This window comes from Lutra lutra, chromosome 1 (assembly GCF_902655055.1).
Source record: "Lutra lutra chromosome 1, mLutLut1.2, whole genome shotgun sequence".
NCBI lineage: Eukaryota > Metazoa > Chordata > Mammalia > Carnivora > Mustelidae > Lutra > Lutra lutra.
The window spans coordinates 94,248,076-94,271,542 of record NC_062278.1 but is presented as its reverse complement, the minus strand read 5'-3'; the positions used below and the strand labels follow the sequence as shown (position 1 = coordinate 94,271,542).

General features: G+C 35.7%; 1 long non-coding RNA gene across 1 annotated transcript; it reads right to left on the bottom strand.

Annotated features, from left to right (window-relative positions):
- Window positions 1-691: 691 nt before the first annotated feature.
- LOC125100034 (uncharacterized) lies at window positions 692-23,217 on the bottom strand. Its single transcript, XR_007127424.1, has 6 exons — window positions 23,090-23,217; window positions 19,377-19,582; window positions 17,535-17,665; window positions 15,321-15,446; window positions 1,438-1,603; window positions 692-1,186 (listed from the first exon to the last, which is right to left on the bottom strand). It is a non-coding gene; the product is annotated as an uncharacterized LOC125100034 (long non-coding RNA).
- Between the last annotated feature and the right edge of the window lie 250 nt (window positions 23,218-23,467).

Sequence of the window (23,467 nt, the reverse complement as noted above, 5' to 3'; positions counted from 1 at the left end):
AATGAGAATAACCACCAATATTTATCTTTATTCATTCTTTATCAATTTAAACCTTTATATATGTTTTATAATACACATAATATGTTAGTTGAAAAGCACATGCATGTCACTTATAAATAAAAAAATATTCTTGGTGATACATGAATAATTTTTTCTTTTTTTTTTTTAAAGATTTTATTTATTGACAGAGATCACAAGTAGGCAGAGAGGCAGGCAGGGGGTGGGGGAAGCAGGCTCCCCACTGAGCAGAGAGCCCGATGTGGGACTCGATCCCAAGACTCTGGGATTATGACCTGAGCCGAAGGCAGAGGCTTAAGTCACTGAGTCACCCAGGCGCCCCTGAATAATTTTTTCTTAATGAAGTGAAGGTGGGAGACTTCTATTCCCAGAGTCCTCCTCTTTGCCCCTTGTAGCTGGGCCTACTCATTTTTTTTTTTTTAAGATTTTATTTATTTATTTGAGAGAGAGAGAAAGAGCCCACAGGCAGGGAGAGCAATAGAGGAAGTGGGAGAGGCAAACTCCCTGCTGAGCAGGAGGCCAGATGTGGGGCTCAATCCCAGGACGCTGGTATTATAACTGGAGCCAAGGGTAGATGCTTAACCAACTGAGCCACGCTGGGCCCACTCATAACGTGAACTGGCTCTAGCCGGAGCCCTGCACCTTCTACCCCGCCAGCCTCAATGGCTCTGCGGTGGTTGAAGGTCTTCTGTATCATGCCAAAAAATTCAAGGTCCAGCAAACCTGCCATCCACAAAGACTTCAGGCTTAAACAGAGCTGGAGGGGAATGGGGTTTATGTCTCATAAAGGCTCTTTCACATTAATTAATATTATTTCAATTACGTAGGGTTTTAAGGATTTTCATGTGTTATTTTGATAAGGTAACAAAAATTAATCAATATTAACATAACATTACTTGTATTGGAAATGGAGTAATAATTATAAAGTTTTCATGAGTTTATTGGAAAATAGCCCTTTCATAGGTCTCTATTATATTTTATCAAACAATGGCAGTATGTCCTAGAATTTTATTGAATAAAGGAATGTGATAATCAACTTACCTTTTTCATAGTAATTTCCTGTCCTTGCAAGACCATAGGTAAAACTTCTGTCCACAGGACTGCAAAGGCCACCATTTTTCAGGTACATTTAGCTCACAGTTTGGGTCAAACATTATTTGGGGACATCCTACAGTAAAAATAAAATATACATATATATACACATATGTATGTATACAGATATGTATATATATTGGTATGTATACTTATATATACCAAACTGAATAAAAATATCACCTGAACAAAAGTTTTTCTCTGTTTCAGGTGGAGTAATCATATCTAATAGCAAAAGCATAAGAAAATATTCAAATTAAAACAATTACTCAAAAGTTACCATAAGGTAACAAGGACGACCATTTGTTTTTCAATCCCACTACGCACTTTTATTGTGCGTATAACTATGTGCTTGGTATACTTTGGGAACTGGAGATGGCCTAGCGAACACAGGTCAATCCCAGATTGGCATATATATATTTATATATTTAATCTCAAAATTGATAAAAAAGACAGACAAGCAGCTTACTCCTTGATGACTTTGTGCTGAAATCTGAAAAGCACTTTAGCATATCTTGGTGGGTGACACAGAAAAACCACTGTGAAGAGGGGGTAAGATGCAAGAGAGAAAAGCTAATCAGACATAGGAGGGAGCCTTCATCGTCAGGAGAAAATGACTGAACAATGGGAAGTGCCCCAGTAGGAGAATAAGCACTACTCACCTTTAGTTGGTTTTTCCATGAGGAGTATGGGCCTAAGAGAGTCAGCTAATACGATTTTTTTTTCAGGAAATTCAAAATCTACTTTATATGAAATCATTTAATCTTTGAAGTTGGCAACTAATTACATTGCTTTATAGCACTGTGGAAACCAAAACTGTATCAGCCAATTCAAACACATTTGTGGCTAGATTTGGCCAAAGGCCTGTCATTTATACTTTTTAGCTTATAGTATTTTTACATAATGATGTTTTCCACATGAATTATCTCATTTAATGCTCACAACTATCCCTCGGATGTGGGTAACAGTATTCTTATTTACCCTCGAGAAAGCTGAAGCTTAGAGATTTAATTCTTTCTCAGGCTTAAGTAGCCAGGAACGATAAAAACCAAGATTCCAATCTAGAACTTCTGACTTCTCATCAACCTTTCTTTTTATTCCAGCTAGAGGAAGAGACATTAGAGATTTTTTTTTCTTATTTTCCCAAAGACATTTAATACATAACAGAGTTCGTATTTGAATTCAATCTGTATGACACTTTCTTTTCTGCCTTTATTTGACTTAATGTAAGTACTAAATTCAGTTTGCTTAAAAGACCATTACAGCTGTACAGTTAATGGTGGAATCGCCACTAGATTTAAAATTTCAACCCACCAAAATAAAATAAAATAATACAATTTCAACCCATAAACCTCTCTGGAGTCCCACATCATGCTCTATTTTTTTCTCTTAACATTGGTTTATTCCCTTTTAACATACGTATAACTCACTTATTAATTACGTTCATTGTTCACTTTCTTCTCCACTAGAAAGCATGACTGGGATATTATGTATTTTATCCATATGTTCCATATGTTTAAAACAGGCACTGACATTAAAAAAGTATTTTTGAGTTGAGTGGATAAATGACTGAATATATCCAGAAATAGTCCATACCTAGTAAAGCATATAAATGTTTATCTCTCTTACCCTTTAACCCTTTTTTACCCAAAAGGTTAATATAGATACATAATACTGTGAAATTTGCTTCTTCTATAAGTAAAATTTCCCAAGATTTTTAAAATTAGTACATATAGTAGAGCTGCATCATTGTTTTTTTATCAGCTGCATAGGACTTATTGCATCTAATAAGATTTATTTTACCACACCATTATAGATGCGCAAGTAAGTTGCTTAAAATATTTTGCTACTATGAGCAACACTGTAATGACCATCCTTATGGAAGTCTTTATCCATATATACCATTGTATCTGTGAGGTAAGTAACCAGAAAAATTTTTTTAAATAAAATAATATGGGTTCTAATTTGTCACAGATAGTATCAAATTTCCTTACAAGGAGATTTGCAAATTTAGTAAGAAGGATTACCAATGTGCCATTTTCTTTTGTCAAACTAGTATATTATAAAAATCTAAAGAGGGTTGCTGGGGGGAGTGAGGGTAAGGATAAGGTGACTGGGTTATGGACACTGGGAAGGATAAGTGCTATGGCGAGTGCAGTTAATTATGTAAGCCCGAGGATTCACAGACCTGTACCTACCCCTGAAGCAAATAATGCATTATATGTTAATTAAAAAAAAAAAACAACTAAAGATGTTATATACATGCAACTTTAATTTGGATTTCTTACATTATGCATGGTGCTAATCATCTTTTCACAAGATCTATGAGTATCATAGATTCTTTTCTTACTAATACATAATAACTCCTAGCTTATTAAAAAATTTGGCCTCTTTTTCTTCCATTTAAAAAAATATTTGTATACTTTTTCTATGTGTTTTATGCCTTGAAGAATTTTTTTTTTGTTTCTTTTAAGTCAAAACATCATTGATTATTTTTTTCTCTTTTATGGGTTCTGAATTGGTTCTGAATTTTTGTCAAGATTTATAATATGGCTTTCCAAAATAACTTCAAAATCCTAATGGTAGTTCTAGTACTCTCAGAGTTTTTGTCATTATCTCTAAGTACTTTATACACTTGGAAGTAATTTTGGTGAACCAAATTACTTTTACAAGAGTGACTTTTTGTCTAGTTGCTGGTCATTTGACTTAACATAACTTATTAAATAATTCATATTTTCCCTCTGTTTTACTTTAGTCTTCCTCATTTTTACTTTATATTATTTTTTTCACTTATTTTCATCACTTTTTATTTACTAACACAAATATTTTGGAATATAAATTTTCCTCTGTTTTCTGAATTGGCTCTACCTCATGGGATGTGAATGTCCTTACTACTGCTTTTAAATTTCTGAGATACTGGTTTTGTTTGCTCATTTTGAGCCACTGATTATTTAAAAGGGAGATTTCAAAATGCTGATGTAGCACAGTGTGGCTTTTTTTTTTCCCCTGATAGGAAGTTAGTTTTGTTATTAGTTCTTATTTCACTACTTATGATCATAGAATGCCATACATCATACTTTTTGGAATAGATTGACTTTTTTTTTCAATTTTTGTGAATGTTTCATGGATATTTGAAAAAGATACAATTTTTTTTTAGGGAACAGAGTTTGGTTTACAACAATTAGACATACCTTACTAATTATGTTCAAACTTCTATAAACTTATTTTTTCCTGCATATGTGTATGCAGTTTTATGTGTATGTGTTAACATCAATGAATTAGTCTACTATTGATAAGATCTTGCTATTTTTCTTTTTATTGCTTACGGCTTTTGCTTTATGAATTTTAATACTGTTACTGGTTTTATACATATTCATTACACTTCAATCTTCACTGTCAATTTTATTCTCTATTATCATAAGTGTCCTTCCCAACAGTTCCTTGTTGCCATAAAATTTAACATTGTTTGATACTGATATCATGACCACTGTTTTATTTTTCTCACATGTGTTTTGTATGGTTGTACCCATTTATTTACTATCAGTTTATTTTGGAGTCTTTTTTTCTAAGCTAACATGGGTGCTATTTCTCTCTTGTTGCTTTAAAGACTTTCTTCTTTGGTCTTTAGAAGTTTAATGCAGATTTCTTTAAGTTTATCCTGTTTGTCATTCACACAGCTTCTTGAATCTGTAGGTTTATATTTTTTGTCATGTTTAGGAAATCCAACCATTTTTACTTTAAATATTTTTCAGCCCTATTCTTTTTCTCCTTCCCTCTGGGATTTGGATGACAAGAAAAAAAGTTAGATCTTTTTTAATAGTTCCACAGGTCCAGGGTGCCTGGGTGGCTCAGTGGGTTAAAGCCTTTGCTTTTGGCTCAGATCCTGATCCCAGGGTCCTGGGATTGAGCCCCACATTGGACTCTCTGCTCAGAAGGGAGCCTGCTTCCCTTCCCTTCCCTTCTCTCTGCCTGCCTCTCTGCCTACCTGTGATCTCTGTCTGTCAAATAAATAAAAAAATCTTAAAAATAAAAATAAAAAAGTTCCATCGGTCCTTGAGGTCTGCTCTCTCTCTCTCTCTTTTTTTTTTTTTTTTGTCATTTCCTTCCTTTTCCCTGTCTATTGTTGAGATTGGGGAATTTACTGTTTATCTTCAAATGCACTGATCTGCCCCTCTGGCCTCTCCATTCTGCTATCAAGTCCATTCATTGGGTTATGTTTGGCATATTTTTTTTTCTTTTGATTATTGAATTTTCCAATTCTCAAGTTTCTATTTAGTTCTTCCTTATGCTTCTTAGTCTTTATCTTATTCTTATTCTATTTTTCTATCTTTCTACTTAATCTACCTTTTAAATTTGTTTCATGTATGACCATAGTTGCTCACCAATCATTTTTACTTATAATGGCTTATTTAAAATTTTGATCAGATAGTTTTATAATCAGTATCATCTGAATGTTAGTGTCTGTTGATTATTTTCTTGTTCAAGTTGAAATTTTCCTGGTTTTTGGTATGATAAATAACTTTTTAATGAAATGTGGATATTTTGAATACTATGATATAAGATTCTGGATCTCATTTTAGCAAGTATCCTGTGATACTGTACTTGCAAGGAAAGAGGTTCATCAGATAGAGTACTCTACATAGCCTCCAAGTGAAAGGGGGCATAAATGTGCCTTATTCCTGCTGTGCCAGTGTGAGGGTTCAGTCTTCCCATGGGACCTCTGTTGGCACCTGACAGAGGCTAGAAGTGCCTCTTATGGCTTCACACTCCACCTTCACTGACACTGCACAGGGTAGCTTTGTTACTATTTGGTGGTTGTGAAAGTCCTGACTGTCCACTGGATCTCCTGTGGCACCACCTTGAAGTATCTCTATACTATCTGATGGGGGTGGAAGTTCACAGTCTCCACACAGTTTCTACTGACATTGCCAGGGCAGGGGATACATTCCAGTGTGGCAGGGATGAAAGTCTCAGCCCTTTCTCCCACACCATCTTGGTGTAGGGCAGGGGTATCTCATATATCCCCATGGAGTCTGAAGAGTAGACTCTACCTGGTCTTTGCTAGTGGGGTTGGAGTCAAGGATGAAGTTTTGTTCTTTAGTGTTTGACTGGAGTATTTACCTGTCATTGTCTAAGAGTTTTCTGTCTTGGTTGGCTGTCCTTTTCCTTGTCTTTATTTAGAGAAAACAGGCATATATAGGACTTTTTTTTTCTTTCATTTTTTTGACTGCACCCATTGGTCTTCTGGGTTGCAGCTTCTCCACCATCCGGCCCAGGATATAGGAGTCAAAAATGGAAACCCAGGGATATCACCATTCCTGTTCCCTAGGTCTCTGAAGTTCTTAGTGTGTCTGCCTTGTTCTCTCCACATCAGAGATTTTTATGTTTGTTCTAGATATAGTGACTAGAATTTTTACTCTTTAGAGGGAGGAACATGGAAAAATGTCTGTACTCTATCTTTCTCTAAGTTAAGTCTTATAATTTTATATGATCAATGGACTCTTCTTTAGACAAAGAATATATTATTACATAGCATAATTAATTTCTTTATTTAGCATATATTGGCTCAGCAGCATGAGTAGTAATGGAATTAATATGATTCTTTCTCTAATTTTTCTCATTCCTCTCCTCCACCTGATTATTTTAGTTGACTATGTTTTTCATCTTAAATTCTCAGTTCCAGCATTTTATTATTTTTTCTGATGAAATGCTTATTTTATTTTACTTCTTTTCTTTTCTTTTTTAATTAACATATAATGTACTATTTGTTTCAGGGGTACAGGTCTTATCAGTCTTATACAATTCACAACACTTACCATAGCACATACCCTCCCCAATGTCCATCACCTAGCTACCCCATCCCTCCCACACACAGCCCCCAGCAATCCTAAGTTTGTTTCCTGAGATTAAGAGTCTCTTACGGTTTGTCTCCCTCTCTAGGTTTGTCTTGTTTCATTTTTCCTTCCTTCACCTATGATCCTCTGTCTTGTTTCTCAAATTCCTCATATCAGTGAGATCATATGATCAAATGGTAATTGCCTTTCTCTGATTGACTTATTTCACTTAGCATAATACCTTCTCGTTCCATCTATATTGTTGCAAATGGCAAGATTTTACTTTTCATGGCTGCATAATGTGTGTGTGTGTGTGTGTGTGTGTGTGTGTGTGTGTGTATATATATATATATATATATCTCACATATTCTTTATCCATTCATTTGTGGGTGGACATCTAGGCTCTTCCCATAGTTTGGTTATTGTAGATATTGCTGCTGTAAGCATTGGGGTGCACATGCCCCTTCAGATCACTACATTTGTATATTTGGGGTAAATATCCAGTAGTGCAATTGCTGGGTCATAGGGTAGCTCTATTTTCAACTTTTTGAGGAACTTCATTCTGTTTTCCAGAGTGGCTACACCAGCTTGCATTCCTACCAAAAGTGTAGGAGGTTTCCCCTTTCACTGCATCCTCACCAACATCTGTCATTTCCTGACTTGTTAATTAGCCATTCTGACTGGTGAATGGTGGTATCTCACTGTGGTTTTGATGTATATCTCTGATGCTGAGTGATGTTGAGCACTTTTTCATGTGTCTGTTGGCCATTTCTTTGCAGAAATGTCTGTTCATGTCTTCTGCCCATTTCTTGGTTTGTTCTTTGGGTGTTGCGTCTGATAACTTCTTTATAGATTTTGGATACTAGCCCTTTATCTGATATGTCATTTGTAAATATCCTCTCCCATTCTGTCAGTTTTCTTTTGGTTTTGTTAACTGTTTCCTTTGCTGTGCAAAACTTTTGACCTTGATGAAATCCCAATAGTTCATTTTTCCCTTGCCTTTGGCAATGTTTCTAGGAAGAAGTTGCTGTGGCTGAAGTCAAAGAGGTTGTTGCCTGTGTTCTCTTCAAGGATTTTGATGCATTTCTGTCTCCCAATTAGTTCTTTCATCCATTTTGAGTCTATTTTGTGCATGGTGTAAGGAAATGGTCCAGTTTCATTCTTCTGCATGTGGCTGTCCAATTTTCCCAACAGCATTTGTTGAAGAGACTTTTTTTCCAACTGGACATTCTTTCCCGTTTTGTCAAAAATTAGTTGACCATAGAGTTGAGGGTCCAATTCTGGGTTCTCTAGTCTGTTTCATTGATCTATGTGCCTGTATCATACTGTCTTGATGATTACAACTTTGTAATAGAGCTTGAAGGCCAGAATTGTGATGCAACCACCTTTCTTTTCTTTTTCAACATTCTTCTGGCTATTCAGGGTCTTTTCTGGTTCTGGTTCCATACAAATTTTAGAATTATTTGTTCCATTTCTGTGAAAAAAAAGTTGATGATATTTCGATAGGGATTGCATTAAATGTGTAGATTACTCTAAGTAGCATAGATATTTTCATAATATTTGTTCTTCCAATCCATGAGCATGGAACGTTTTTTCATTTCTTGTGTCTTCCCCAATTTCTTTCATGAGTATTCTATAGTTCTCTGAGTACAGATTCTTTGCCTCTTTGGTTAGATTTATTCCTAGGTATCTTATGGTTTTGGTGCCATCATAAATGGGATCAACTCCTTAATTTTCTTTCTTCTTCCTCATTGTTAGTGTATAGAAATGCAACTGATTTCTGTGCATTGATTTTATATCTTGCCACTTTACTGAATTCCTATATGAGTTCTAGCAGTTTTGGGATGGAGTCTTTTGGGTTTTCCATATAAAGTATCATATCATCTGCAAAGAGTGAGAGTTTGACTTCTTCTTCACCAGTTTTAGTGCCTTTTATTTCTTTTTGCTGTCTGATTGGCGAGGCTAGGACTTCTAGTATTATGCTAGGACTTCTAGTATTATGATGAATAGCAGTGGTGATAGTGGAAATCTCTGCCATGTTCCTGATATTAGGGGAAAAGTTCTCAGTTTTTCCCCATTGAGAGTAATATTTGCTGTGGGTTTTTCATGGGTGACTTTTATGATATTGAAGTATGTACCCTCTATCCCTACACTGTGAAGAGTTTTAATCAAGAAAGGATGCTATACTTTGGCAAATGTTTTTTCTGCATCTATTGAGAGTATCATATGGTTCTTGTTCTTTCCTTTATTAATGTATGACATTGATTGACTTGTAGTTGTTGAACCAAACTTGCTGCCAGGAATAAATTCCACTTGGTCATGGTGAATAATCCTTTTAATGTACTGTAGGATCCCACTGGCTAGTATTTTGGTAAGAATTTTGCATCCATGTTCATCAGAGCTATTGGTCTGTAATTCTCCTTTTTGATGGGGTCTTTGTCTGGCTTTAGGATCAAGGTAATGCTGGCCTCATAAAATGAGTTTGGAAGTTTTCCTTCCTTTGCTATATTGTGGAAGAGTTTCAGGAGAATAGGTATTAATTCTTCTTTAAATGTTAAAATTCCCCCTGGGAAGCCATCTGGCCCTGGGCTCTTGTTTGTTGGGAGATTTTTTATTACTGCTTCAATTTCCTTACTGGTTATGGGTCTTGTTCAGGTTTTCTACTTCTTCCTGGTTCAGTTTGGTAGTTTATATGTCTCTAGGAATGCATTCATTTCTTCCAGATTGTCTAATTTGCTGGCATATAGTTGCTCATAATATGTTCTTATAATAGTTTATATATTTCTTCAGTGTTGGTTGTGATATCTCCTCTTTCATTCATGATTTTATTAATGTGGGTCCATTCTCTTTCTTTTTTGATAAGTCTAGCCAGGGGTTTATCAATATTATAAATTCTTTCAAAGAACCAGTTCCTAGTTTTGTCGATCTGTTCTACTGTTCTTTTGATTTCTATTTCATTTATTTCTGCTCTGATCTTTATGATTTCTCTTCTCCTGCTGGGTTTAGGCTTTATTCATTGTTCTTTCTCCAGCTCCTTTAGGTGTACAGTTAGGTTGTGTATTTGAGACCTTTCTTGTTTCTTGAGAAAGGTTTGTATTGCTATATAGTTTCCTTTCAGGACTGCCTTTGTTGCATCCCAAAGATTTTGAACAGTTGTGTTTTCATTTTTATTTGTTTCCATGAATTTTTAAAATTCTTTAATTTCCTGGTTAACCATTCATTCTTTAGTAGGATGCTCTTTAGCCTCCATGTATTTGAGTTCTTTCCAACTTTTCTCTTGTGATTGAGTTCTAGCTTCAGAGCATTGTGGTCTGAAACTATGCAGGGAATGATCCCAATCTTTTGGTACCGGTTGAGACCTGATTTGTGACCCAGGATGTGATCTATTCTGGAGAATGTTCCATGTGCACTAGAGAAGAATGTGTATTCTATTGCATTGGGAGGAATGTTCTGAATATATCTGTGATGTCCATCTGGTCCAGCATGTCATTTAAACCTTTTATTTCCTTGTTGATCTTTCGCTTAGATGATCTGTCCATTTCAGTGAGGGAGGTGTTAAAGTCCCCTACTATTATTATATTATTGTCAATGTGTTTCTCTGACTTTGTTATTAATTGGATTATATAATTGGCTGCTCCCATGTTAGGGACATAGATATTTAAAATTGTTAGAGCTTCTTGTTGGATAGACCCTTTAAGTATGATATAGTGTTCTTCCTCATCTTATTATAGTCTTTAGTTTAAAATCTAATTTGTTTGATATATGGATTGTCATCCCAGCTTTCTTTTGATGTCCATTAGCATGGTAAATTGTTTTCCACCCCCTCACTTTAAATCTGGAGGTGTCTTTGGGTCTAAAATAAGTCTCTTGCAGATAGCATATCAATGGATCTTATTTTTTTATTCAATCTGATACCCTGTGTCTTTTGATTGGGGCATTTAGCCCATTTACATTCAGGTAACTATGGAAAGATATGAATGTAGTGCCATTGTGTTGCCTGTAAGGTGATTGTTATTGTATATTGTCTCTGTTCCTTTCTGGTCTGTAACTTTAAGGCTCTCTCTTTGCTTAGAGGATGGCTTTCAATATTTGGTTTGGTGTTCACAAATTCTTTTAGTTTTTGTTTGTCCTGGAATTTTTTTTTTTTAATCTCTCCTTCTATTTTCAATGACAGTCTACCTGGATATAGTATTCTTGGCTGCATATTTTTCTCATTTAGTGCTCTGAATATATCATGCCAGTCCTTTCTGGTCTGCCAGGTCTCTGTGGATAGGTCTGCTGACAATCTAATATTTCTATTTTTGTAGGTTACAGACCTCTTTTCCCGAGCTTCTTTCAGGATTTTCTCTTTGTCTCTGAGACTTGTAAGTTTTACTATTAGATGACAGGATGTTGACCTTTTTTTATTGATTTTGAGGGGGATGCTCCATGCCTCCTGGATTTTAATGCTTGTCTCCTTCCCCAAATTCGGGAAGTTCTCCATTATAACTTGCTCCAGTATACTTTCTGCCCCCCTCTCTCTCTTTCTTCTTCTTCTAGGATCCCAATTATTCTAATATTGTTTCATCTTATGTTATCACTTATCTCTGGAATTCTCCCCTCATGATCCAGTAGTTGTTCATCTCTCTTTTTCTCAGCTTCTTTATTCTCCATCATTGGATCTTCTATATCACTTATTCTCTCTTTTGCCTCATTTATCCTAGCAGTTAGAGCCTCCATTTTTTATTGCACCTCATAAATAGCCTTTTTGATTTCAACTTGGTTAGATTTTAGTTCTTTTATTTCTCCAAAAGGGATTCTCTTTTAACTCCTATGCTTTTTTCAAGCCCAGCTGCTATCTTTATAATTGTCATTCTGAACTCTAGTTCTGATTTCTTACTAATGTCCATATTGATTAGGTCCCTGGCAGGTGGTACTGTCTCTTGGGTTTTCTTTCTTTCTTCCTTTCTTTCTTTCTTTCTTTTTTTGTGAGTTTTTCCATTTTGTCATTTTGTCCAGAGAAAACTAGATGAATGAGAGAACAAGATGCTAAAAGGGTAATAATGATCCCAGAAAAATTATATGCTAAACAAATCAGAAGAGATCCAAAACTGGGGAGAAAAGGAAAAAAGAAAAAAAGAATATGAGCAGGATGGTGATTAGAACAGAGCCACACACTAGATTCTGGGTGTGTTTTGGTCTTTTAGAAGAAACTGCCTGCCAAAATTTTAGAGAAAGAAAAAAAAAAAATATATATATATATATATATATGTATATATATATATATATATATATATATATATACAAAAATAAGGGTAAATATGATGAAGGGATGGAATGTGATGGTAGAGATGAAAATTTAAAAAGATTTTTTTAAATGAATTGATAAAATAAGAAATTGGTTGAAAAAGGAAAGAAAAAAATGAAATGTAAAAATTTTAAAAAAGAGAGAGAATGTAATCAGGCAGGAAACTAGAACAAAGCCATATACTAGATTTAGGGTATATTTTAGTCTATTAGAAGAAACTGTATTCCAAAATTTTAAAGAAAATTACCCCCAGTTCTAGCATTTTAAATTCCAGCATTTACCTTTATACACTTAAACATGCTTATTGACTTGTCATATTTAAACAATACCTTTTTATTTTTTTAAAGAATCTTTTTTTTTTTTTAAAGATTTTATTTATTTATTTGACAGAGAGAGATCACAAGTAGATGGAGAGGCAGGCAGAGAGAGAGAGAGGGAAGCAGGATCTCCGCCGAGCAGAGAACCCGATGCGGGTCTCGATCCCAGGACCCTGAGATCATGACCTGAGCCGAAGGCAGCGGCTTAACCCACTGAGCCACCCAGGCGCCCTAAACAATACCTTTTGACACAGATCTTTTCCTCCCATTCACAACTTCTAATGAAGAAATAAGATCAGTATACTCAACATCCTCCATCTTCCTTCCTTTTAGTTTATGCCCATTTTGATAAACTGTCAAAATTGGTATAATATTAAATATTTATATATTTATCATATCATGTGGACATAATTCCCACATTTTTTTAAAGATTTTATTTATTTATTTGACAGACAGATTACAAGTAGGCAGAGAGGCAGGCAGAAAGAGAGGAGGAAGCAGGCTCCCTGCTGAGCAGAGAGCCCGATGTGGGGCTCGATCCCAGGACTCTGAGATCATGACCTGAGCCAAAGGCAGAGGTTTTAACCCACTGAGCCACCCAGGTGCCCCCCCACATTTGTTTTCAACTTAGCCCAAATAAAAATAGATTTAATATCTACTAATAGTCTTCTTACTAGAGATTTTCCATTTATTACTTGATTGCTCAAATTTATCTTCAACAGTTTCTTCAGAAATATTTTATGGCTATTATATCCTCAGTAACTTTTTATTATTAAAAATATTTATTTTCAGGGGCACCTGGTTGGCTTAGTGGGTTAAAGCCTCTGCCTTCGGCTTGGGTCATGATCTCGGGGTCCTGGGATCGAGCCCCGCATCAGGCTCTCTGCTCAGCGGGGGGCCTGTTTCCCTCTCACTCTCTGCCTGCCTCTCTGCCTACTTGTGATCTCTGTCTGTCAAATAAATAAATAAATAAATAAACTCTTTTAAAAAGAAAAGACTTTAAAAAATCTTTATTTTCAGTCATACTATACTTGAATAACAGTTTAACTGTGTATAAGACACTTGAGTCATATTTTTTCCCAAAAACTTCATAGGCATTGATTAACCACATGCTAGCAATGGTTTTGATTATTGCTGTGAGGCATGAGACCAGACTGATTTTCCCCTCTCTTCATATAAGATCTCCCATTTTTTCTTCTTTTATCCCCAGTGGACTTTCCCTTGCTTATGATCAATCTTCACTAGAGTTTCCGGGAATAGAATGTATTCAGTCTGTAGCATCAGATCTTCTTTCATTTCAGAGAAACAAAATCTTGACTATTATACTTGAATATCTTCTTTTCCATTTATATATTTGTCTCTCTATTTTTTTCCATTTCTTTGTTTCTACTTTCCTCAAGCTTATTCTCCATTTACGTGGCTGTCACATAAGCAGATTCAATCCTTTATTACCTGTGTTCAATATGGTCTTCATTTATATGATGTGAGGTTTTAATTTTCATTTCCACTTCTTTCTGAGCTCTGCCAGCTTACTTTTTCATTTCCCTTTGTTGTCTTTTCATTTATTCCATGAACCCTTGTATCTCAGCATCATACTCACAAGTTGTAGAGAACACTTTTTCATTACGTCCCTCGAATTCTTGGAAAAAATTCTGGTTAATATTTCCATGTGCTCCCTAGCAAAACGTTTCTGCTTTATGTCCATCTGCATTTTGTTTTCTTATTCTTTTTCTCCTTCACCCTTCTTAAAGAATTTGCACTAAAAAGGTAACCAAAGCTTTGAATAATTTCATATATTGTTTCCAAAATGAGAGGAGGGTTTTTTGGGCGTCTTTTTATGCCTTGAGTTTTTGTTTTTGCTTTCATTTTCTTGTATTGGGTTAGTTTTGTGTGCATATTATTTTGGGGGAGAGTAGTATGGATCTGGGCTAGAAAAATTATTTCAGCTAGTTGGAAGCCTCCTGGGGCTAGAGTAAAACTCCATATGACACACATTTTTGGGTGTGTGTTTGTATGTGGGCTTCTTAGCTCCCTTTGGCTGCAAGGTTGCTTATTGCCTACAGATAACCCTCTATTCTAGCGCTGAGTTGAAAATATGATGGTTCTGTGCACTTCCTAGTTTTATCCTGTTTTTTTCTGCAACTCTGCAATGTCCAGTGGGGTTCAAGGTAGCTCTTGCAGCATACTCATGCAACCAACTCTTCTCTTTTTACAAAGGGTCACAGGTTTTGCCCTTCTGTGTGTGCAATGGAGAAGTGGTTCTCCATATGTCATTTCACTGAACTTGAGAGCTCTTCTATTATGATTATTGTTGTGAAAATATTGAATAATATGATTAAGGACAAGAAAGTTTTATAGTTTTAAACAAAGATCATGTTTTCCGTTCTGTCTCTCATTTTTCTTACAGCTTTCACTAGGCTTCTGAAAGTTGAAGAAAATATAAAACTTTTCAGTTTTTACAATTAGACATCCCTAACACACAATTTTAGGCAGCTTGACAAAAGTTAACCAAAGTTATTTCAGAATTTGCTCCTATTCAAGAGTATACAAAATTTATTTTTTGTTTTTGTTTTCAATTCTTGTTTGCCCTCCAGTAGGCTATTTCCTATATGACTCTATAAGAGTGTATACTTTCATGTTGTTAAAGCCACATTTAAGAAGAAAGTGTTATAAACAATGCCCATTTTATTATATTCCCTGGCACCAACCTGCTTTCATAGTGTAGCTTAGTTAGTGCCTTGACGGACAAGGTGACCCTGCAGCAATTGTTACCTTGCTGATACCTGGCTCCCATTTGGCCAGGTGGACATTGGCACCCTCCAGTCACTGGGTCACACTGTCCTGAGCCACAGGAACACTGCTGGACACAGTCCTGCCCATAGTGATCCACAGGACAAACTGCAGGAAGGAGCAAAACAAAGCCAGATTTTTCTTATTAAAATGTTTTGCCAATCAAGACTTTAAAAACCTTGTAAATACACGACCCTTTCTTTTAATCAAATAGGTTTCCTTGTCTTGCCTTCACTTTAGTTTTCAATTTAAAAGGTTACTTTGAAAAAACAAAACAAAAAAAGGAACTGTTCAAATTGTTGCTTACTTAGTGCAATTTTGGTTGACATCAGGAATTCCAACCAAATATCTAGTGTCAAACACTTAACATATATGATATAAATGACTCTTACAAACTCAGTCTTGCTGCCTTAGCAAATGTGTGTGTGTGTGCTTGTTTGCCTGTATGTGTGTGTCATAATCTTGAGTATGTTTCCTCTTAAAGTCCACTCTAGAATTTCAACTTATACTTCAATGCACCAACACAGAATCCATTAAGCTCATTTCTCCAAATATCATTTATGTATAACTTATTTTTAAATTTATTCTTTATTAAAATCAACAAATTTGTTAAATTACCCTTTTAAATTAATTATATTAATTAATATAAGTCATATTTTAATTAATTAATGTATTAACACATTTATTAATTTATCTGTTTATAACTTTATTCCACAAATTCATTGAGATACTTATCAAGATACAGATAACACTCAAAGATAAAATAAATGCCTGTGAGAATCAAGTGAAGAAAAAATATGGTTACAATGTAGACATAAATGAATATCACAATTCTTTGAACTTGTAAGAGGTGAACTGCAAATTGGCTCTGATCTACCTGCTGTCAAAACAAAGAAGGAGAAGTACTCAGGTATAAGATCACAGCTTTCTGAAGACAAAAATACTCCCAATATTCAGAGAAATCAAAACTCTTGAAGATGCTTTAGCCTGAGGAAATAAAGAAATTCTCTCAATGATTTTCTTTGAGGAACAAAGGGGTCAGTTAGAACCTTTCTTAGGAGATGTTTATGGGTTGGCTTTAACTCAAAGACAACTTGGCTTCTGAGGCCTCAGAGGCAGTATTCACTAGGTTTCAATTTTCCACTACATGGAGCCAGGACTTTGTCCTACTTGTCTTTTGTCTTCAGAACATCAGGGTACTGAGGTAGGATAATTAAAATTACCCTCATACAAAGAAGACAGAGCAACTACCTGCCTGGGCAAAATAAACATTTGGATGTCTTTACCACATAGAAACTTGGTGCCCTGCCGGACCACCAACTTTGTTATCATTCTTCCAAATGAAAGAATCTTAAGTTTGCAATTACAGTACTTCTTTCATGAAAGAACTATTGATAGGGCTTTTATTCTATTCTAAAGTATAAAATACAGAATAGTACACAAAAAACATAAATGTGCAGCTCAGTAAAACATCACAAGTGAGCACCCTCAAGAACAACAAATAGGTTGAAGAACACAATATTGCCAGAACTACCTTCTCATCATGTATTCGTCTATGCATTGCTCCTCTAGCCTCCCTAAAAATTATGATCTTGCAAATTGCCCAGATACTTAGAAAATGGCAAATCTGATAAGATCAAAATGTATTTGCTAAGAATATCTCTATGGTGCCTAAGATAGTGCATTCTTAAGGGATTTTTAGTTTATACCTTGTCCCTTAAACTTTATGTAAATAGTTGTCTTTGTGATGGTTTTGTGATGATTTAAGTCTTTAAATTTTAGGGAACTGGTTAATTTTTGGTAAGTAGGGGAACTACCTAATTTTGAGCTGGATATTGCTGAGGAAAAATGAAATTGTGAGACTTGAACCAATGAGTTTGACATTGTGTACACAGGCATTGTGTACCAGACCACTCTTATCTTATGGAACAGATTTTCTAATCCTGACTTGAGGTTAGCATTGCTGGGATATGAGAGATTATGACCAAAGGGTTCTCTTTGGCTGCCTTCACTGCTTCAACTCGCAGTCAAACTCCTCACGTAAGCACTCTTCCACATAGAATGTAGGTCAGTTGGTGTTTGCTGTTACCGCAGTAAATTGTTAAGTAATAATTGCAACAACATTGAACTCTGTAAGTACAGTTCTTAAAAACTCTACTTTAGCATATCTACTTCATAATTGGTAGAGTGACTTACTTTGACTGCAGTCAGCCCCTACTGAAGCCAGGAGGACAGTAACAGGTGCCAATCACAGTGTCACAGCTGCTGCCATTAAGGCACTTGCACATACTTTGGCAATTAAGACCCTAAGTTGCCTTTTGGGCATCCTGTTGAAGGAGAACAAAACCATATGTGATATTGTAACTTAAAGCATCACTGTTTAAATTCATACCCATAGACATGTTGCTAACTCACATTCCAAATACTGTTCTTTGGTATTTTCAGTTACCTTCAAGCTAGTGATTCAAGGCATGGACTTATCTGAAGAGATGAGATGATATAGATAGATGCCTTAGTAATATGGTTAGGGGCAAAATGTTCCTGATGCTGCTCATTAGTAAGATACAGGAAACTTAGAGTTTCTTTGGAAATCTGCCCACTTTTAGAGAGTGCTCAGAATAGGTGACAATTTGCCAAAGTTACTTCATTCCAGCCTAGATGAATTCATTATTTTGATTAATGTTTAAGTGTCATAGTTCATCTTGTCTGGAATGATCTGGCTTTAATACAAGTAAGAATTCAAAAATGGCATGAACCATCAAGAAAGAATCCTCATTTTCTGTTAGTTTCTCACTTTCCTATCCATAGACTTATGGTCTACTATGATACCTGTGTAACAAACAGATAAATAGCCAGAACTTAAGATAAAAGGAGAGGAAACAAGACAAAGAGCATGCTGAAGACCACATTATCTGTGCAATGATTGAAAGACTGAGGGTGTTTATTCAGGAGGAAAGAGAGCTAGGAAGACAGAAATGTCTTCAAACATGAAAAGGCAGTCCTGTGGAAAAGAAGAAAGGCAGATTTTATCTCAATAAAGAAATACTTTCTGAAAGAGCTGTCCAAGATTGGAATAAGCTTTTTTCAGGAGGCATGATTACTCATCTCTGTAGGAGTTCAGAGACAGGATAAGTATACAGGAGAGAAAATATAGAGGATATTCAAGTTGATTAACTTTGAAGCACTTCCATCTGTGACATTCTCTTATTCTATGAAATGCCTGATACTTTCAAGTCTTAAAATTATAAAAATTTGAGTTTCAAGAGACCTCATGTCCATCTGGTTCAATTCTTATTTTAAGATGATGAAGTTGAGGCCCACAGAGTGAAGTGACTTGGAATATAGCACAAAATTCTGTCACCTGTTAGAGATAACCATCTTTATCCTTGCCACATATTTAAATATGAGGGCTGTAGGAAATTTTGAAAAGACTGTGATTTGAAATCTATATACTTCACATTAATATTGTAGCTTTAACTCCTTTCTTTGAACTTCTGGTTCTTAATTCCCAAAGAGGATAATAATAAAATCTTGGCCCTGTGGTGGTGACAAGGACATCACCAAACTCAGCTCCCATGTCAGTGGTGGCCATTATTTTCATTAATGATGGCAGTATCAATGCTAGGCATGCAGCAAAACCCTTTCCCTACCTGCTTGATATGAGCCAAAGTGTTAGGCATTTGCCTTAGGTCCTTCCTCTTGGAAAATCTTTTCATTTGGAAATATAACTCTAAAAGTGACCAAACTATACCAGATGGTACTAGTTTTCTTCCTTTTATCTTGTGTTTTTATGTAAGAATCAGACAGTAAGGAACACTTTTTAAGAGTATTTCACAGGTAGTATGTTTTAGAGGTAACAGCAAAGAATGGATCTTGTTGAGATTCAGATTGTTTATAATCCCCGTACATGTCTTATCCTAAATTCCCGAGTTCCCACTTTGAGTCTCAAACCCCAAAAATGGCTGCTTCTTTCTTCCAGTTTTAAAATAAAGTTCTTCATAGCGAAGATGGAAAGCCAAACACTACAGTTATTCATACCAAAGGTTATTTCTGTGCTGTAGTCATTGTATTTCTTTATTCCTCTCTATGAAAAATGATGGCTTCACTTTACAGTATCTTCTGTCATTCTCTCTTCCCAGGGAATGTCAGTTCCCATAGCTCATTGTCCCTTCTTTGGTATATAACATTCATTGGTCCTCCTAAGAACTTCTTTTTTCCCTCACAAAAAATTCAATAGGGCATACCTAAAAACAAAATTAGTGATTAAAAAAGTCTCCATCTCTTCCTCTTCTCCTATTCACCAAGATATAAAATGCTTTCATGTCCATTTGGGTCAGAATTGTGGAATGAAAATTTTTACAATTTTTTTTATCCCCATTACTATGTGTGAGTCTTAAGACAAATGTCCGCTTGACATTAGAGAAAATACACTAAAGCAAGCAGGAGGTATGGAGTCTGAAACAATGAAGTCTTGTGTGTACTGCTGCAATGTTGCTTCCCAAAGGAGGTTAAATTAATAAGAGTTGATTAGTACAGAAAATTCTGTCACATTGCTATGAAATGAAAACTGCCATGAATTTCTGTGCAACTAAGAAAAAAAGAAACACTTAATAATGTGAAATTCATATACTTATTAACGAGGAAAATATCAAACTATGGATATAATCCTAGATATAAAAAATTAGCATCTCAGTTTAAATGGAAAAAAGGTGTGTAATTACTTGATAAATTTAAATAACTGATATATATATATAATCTTTTTCATTTATGTGTCATATATTTTGGGGGGGATCACTTTCATGTGAGGTGAAATTACTTGGGAGACATAATTTCCCTTTGACATACTCATTTTGCAAACTATCATAGTGGTGGTTTCATCTTGGATAGAATCATCCTTCATTGTTCCTTCTTTGTACACAGAAAACAAAAGTTACATGAATATTAGGCTTCAACTATATTATCCTTTTGAAATTGGGACACTGAATAGATAAAATTTATCTACTAATAAGTATGCCATCTGCTGAAAGACAATGTGTGTATAACCTCTTACCCTCAACACTTATTAAATTTACATCAAGAGTACAGTGTATATTTACAAAAGTGCCCGTAACTTTTCCCCCAATAATAAGTTATTTACTGACAATTCCACTTTCTCTTATAATTCTGTAGCAATGTGAAAGTTTGACTTCTAGAATCATGTGCACATCCTTTGCTCAACCATTCCCTATATTCAACAAGAGAACACACGCTCAAGACATAATGATTCCACTTGGCTTAAATAAAATTCGTTCTCGGGGCACCTGGGTGGCTCAGTGGGTTAAGCCACTGCCTTCGGCTCAGGTCACGATCTCACAGTCCTGGGATCTAGCCCCACGTCGGGCTCTCTGCTCAGTGGGGAACCTGCTTCTCCCTCTCTCTCTGCCTGCCTCTCTGCCTACTTGTGATCTCTGTCTGTCAAATGAATGGATAAAATCTTTAAAAAATTAAAAAAAAAAAAAAAAGAAATTCGTTCTCCCAGACTCTTTTCCAAGTATTTGACCAAGCCACTCACATATCCTAGTGACTGTCACACAGTTTTATTTTATTCTTAAAAAGAGATGCTAAGATTTGGTCTGTCTGAATTCTTACTACTATGAGAAAGAGCACTAAAGGCAAGCTTCTACCAATGTTTTGATGTCTTCCTCCTGGCACAGGTGTACTATTCTATGGCGTGTGCTTCTCCAAGCATTCTATACCAAGGGTTTTCCTATGAAAATTGTCAAAAGAACTGCCCTTGCTTTTTCGAGGACCCCAAAACCTTAAATGTTCTCAAAGAGAGTTATTACAGTGGGTGTTACCATTTGGAGAAATGAAAGATTTCCAAGGTATGGAGTTACTTTGTAATTTCTCATTGGTCATAAAATACATAGTATGATGAGTCTCTATCTACTGAGCAGTTTGTTTGTTTTTCCCCACATGCCATCCAAAGGCTGAGACCAAACTGTCCATTATAAATTATGGACAAGTGGTGAGATCCCACTACAAGTTTATCTGCTTCCTCTGACCTCTGCCAAGAGAAAAATTTGAATCTCCACTCCAAACTCGAGAACATGAAAGCCCAGTTGTTTCTGGCCACTGAAACTTTTGTTTTTGAGCCAGCCACACCTTTTATGGATATTTTCTTGAACCCTTTTTCGTAGTTCTGTAATGACAGTGGATGTTGCCAAGGAAACTTTGCTGCAACTCCCAACCACGTGTTGCCTGGAGCTAAGCCAATCTGACTAGTCAGGGAGTCGCTCACCGCTGCAGCCTTGATTTTACAAGGTAGAGCTCCCCTCCTTCAGCCCAAGGTAGCTTGCCTTCTGACGTGCAAGCCCTACCAGCTCTATGTACCTCGGTTTTTAGTTTTGTTTTAAAGATTTATTTATTTATTTATTTATTTTTTTTGAGAGAGAGAAAGAACAAGCATGTGAGAGGGAACAAGGAAGAGGGGGAGAGAGAATTTCAAGCAGACTCCCACTGAGCGCAGAGCCCCACCCCGGTGGCTGGATTCTATGACCCTGAGCTCATGACCGAGGTTGAAATCAAGAGTCACATGGTTAGCTGACTGAACCACCTAGGTGCTCATCCATGTCACTTGGTTTTATTACATTAAGATAAAATATCACTTGATATCAAGAAGAAATTCTTCCTGAGAAATGTGACGGAATTAAAAGTGAGGAAATAAATATGAACTGATTGGTATCAATCAATATACAGTTCTTCCATTACAATATACAATTTCTTCCATTACGAGGGTGCTTAAAATTTGCCGTAACAAAAATATAATTGCAATTTTATTAATTTTATATTTTAATTCTTCAGTTTAAGTTTGTATACCCATAATGGTACACTAATACTAATTGAAACCATTTTGTGTTTTTAGCTGATAATATTTCAAATTAGGGCAAAAGTAAGACGTGATATTCAAAATACACATTCTATGGCTTGTAAAAATTAAAATCAATAGCTTTATAGGTGACATATGGGTGTAGAATCCAAAAATCATCCATACATTTGCAGAATTAAGAGAGGAAAGTGGAAGGGATCTGCTACAGGAGCGACGAGGGAGAAAAGAGGAGTGGTGGCGGCCAAGTTGGGGGAAAAATGAAACTGAAGCCAAATCATTTTATTTTTAAACCTATAAAAAGTACATTATAAATAATTACAAGCTTAAAAATTAAGTAGCTGACTGAACATTTTAACATGCTCCTTGGGACGTTTTATCGTGTGTTCCCCTCTAACCATTTTCGATGTTAAAATGTCCTAACAAATCAATATAAGGTGTTTGGTCTAGGGACTATCTTTTTTTATTACACAGCAGTGAGCCAACTGGCATTTTGTCCTTTAAACAAGTTACTGTTTTCATTCCAGAATAACAATTTGTTTAATTTGATTGCTCCTAAGCAGATCCTGGAACTAACTTTATTAATCCCTTTAAATATGTTCCCATTGGCTGTATATTGATTGATACCTATCAGTTCATATTATCTTTGTTCTTTCTTTCTCTATTTATTTTCTTTTTCTTGGGGATATTTGGAAGAGAAAAGGCAACATAGGAGAAAGGGTTACACAACAAAGTGTATGTTTTCAACCATTCCAATAAACATTCTCTCAGGACTTGCTATAAATTAGAAGCTTGAATTAACATTTGCCCTTTAGCATTCTGACAGATGACCCACCCTACTGGTGTCTCTTCGATAAATTACAACAAAAGCATGGACCACACTTACGGAGATGACAACGGTTTCCATGGTAGCCGGGCAGACAGGTACATCTCCCCGTGACTAGGTGACTAGGTGACACTCTTCATTCTCAGCTGAACACTGACATACCTGTTTACAGTCCCTCCCATATGTGCCTGGTGGACAAACTAAGGGAAAGAGGAAATGTAAACCCAATGAATTAAATTTGTCTGTGTAAATATAGCTCTAAAAGTGAAAGCAGGGAAAAATTTATTAAATAAGACCATTGCCTACAGAAGTGCACTGCCCTTTGGGATTTGGGTTTCATTAAATTTACTTGGGGATTACTTCACTGTTTGATTTTGTTTTGTTCAGTCAATTTGTGACCGACTGTCAAGGGCCGGCTGCAATTTTCTTGTCACTGAA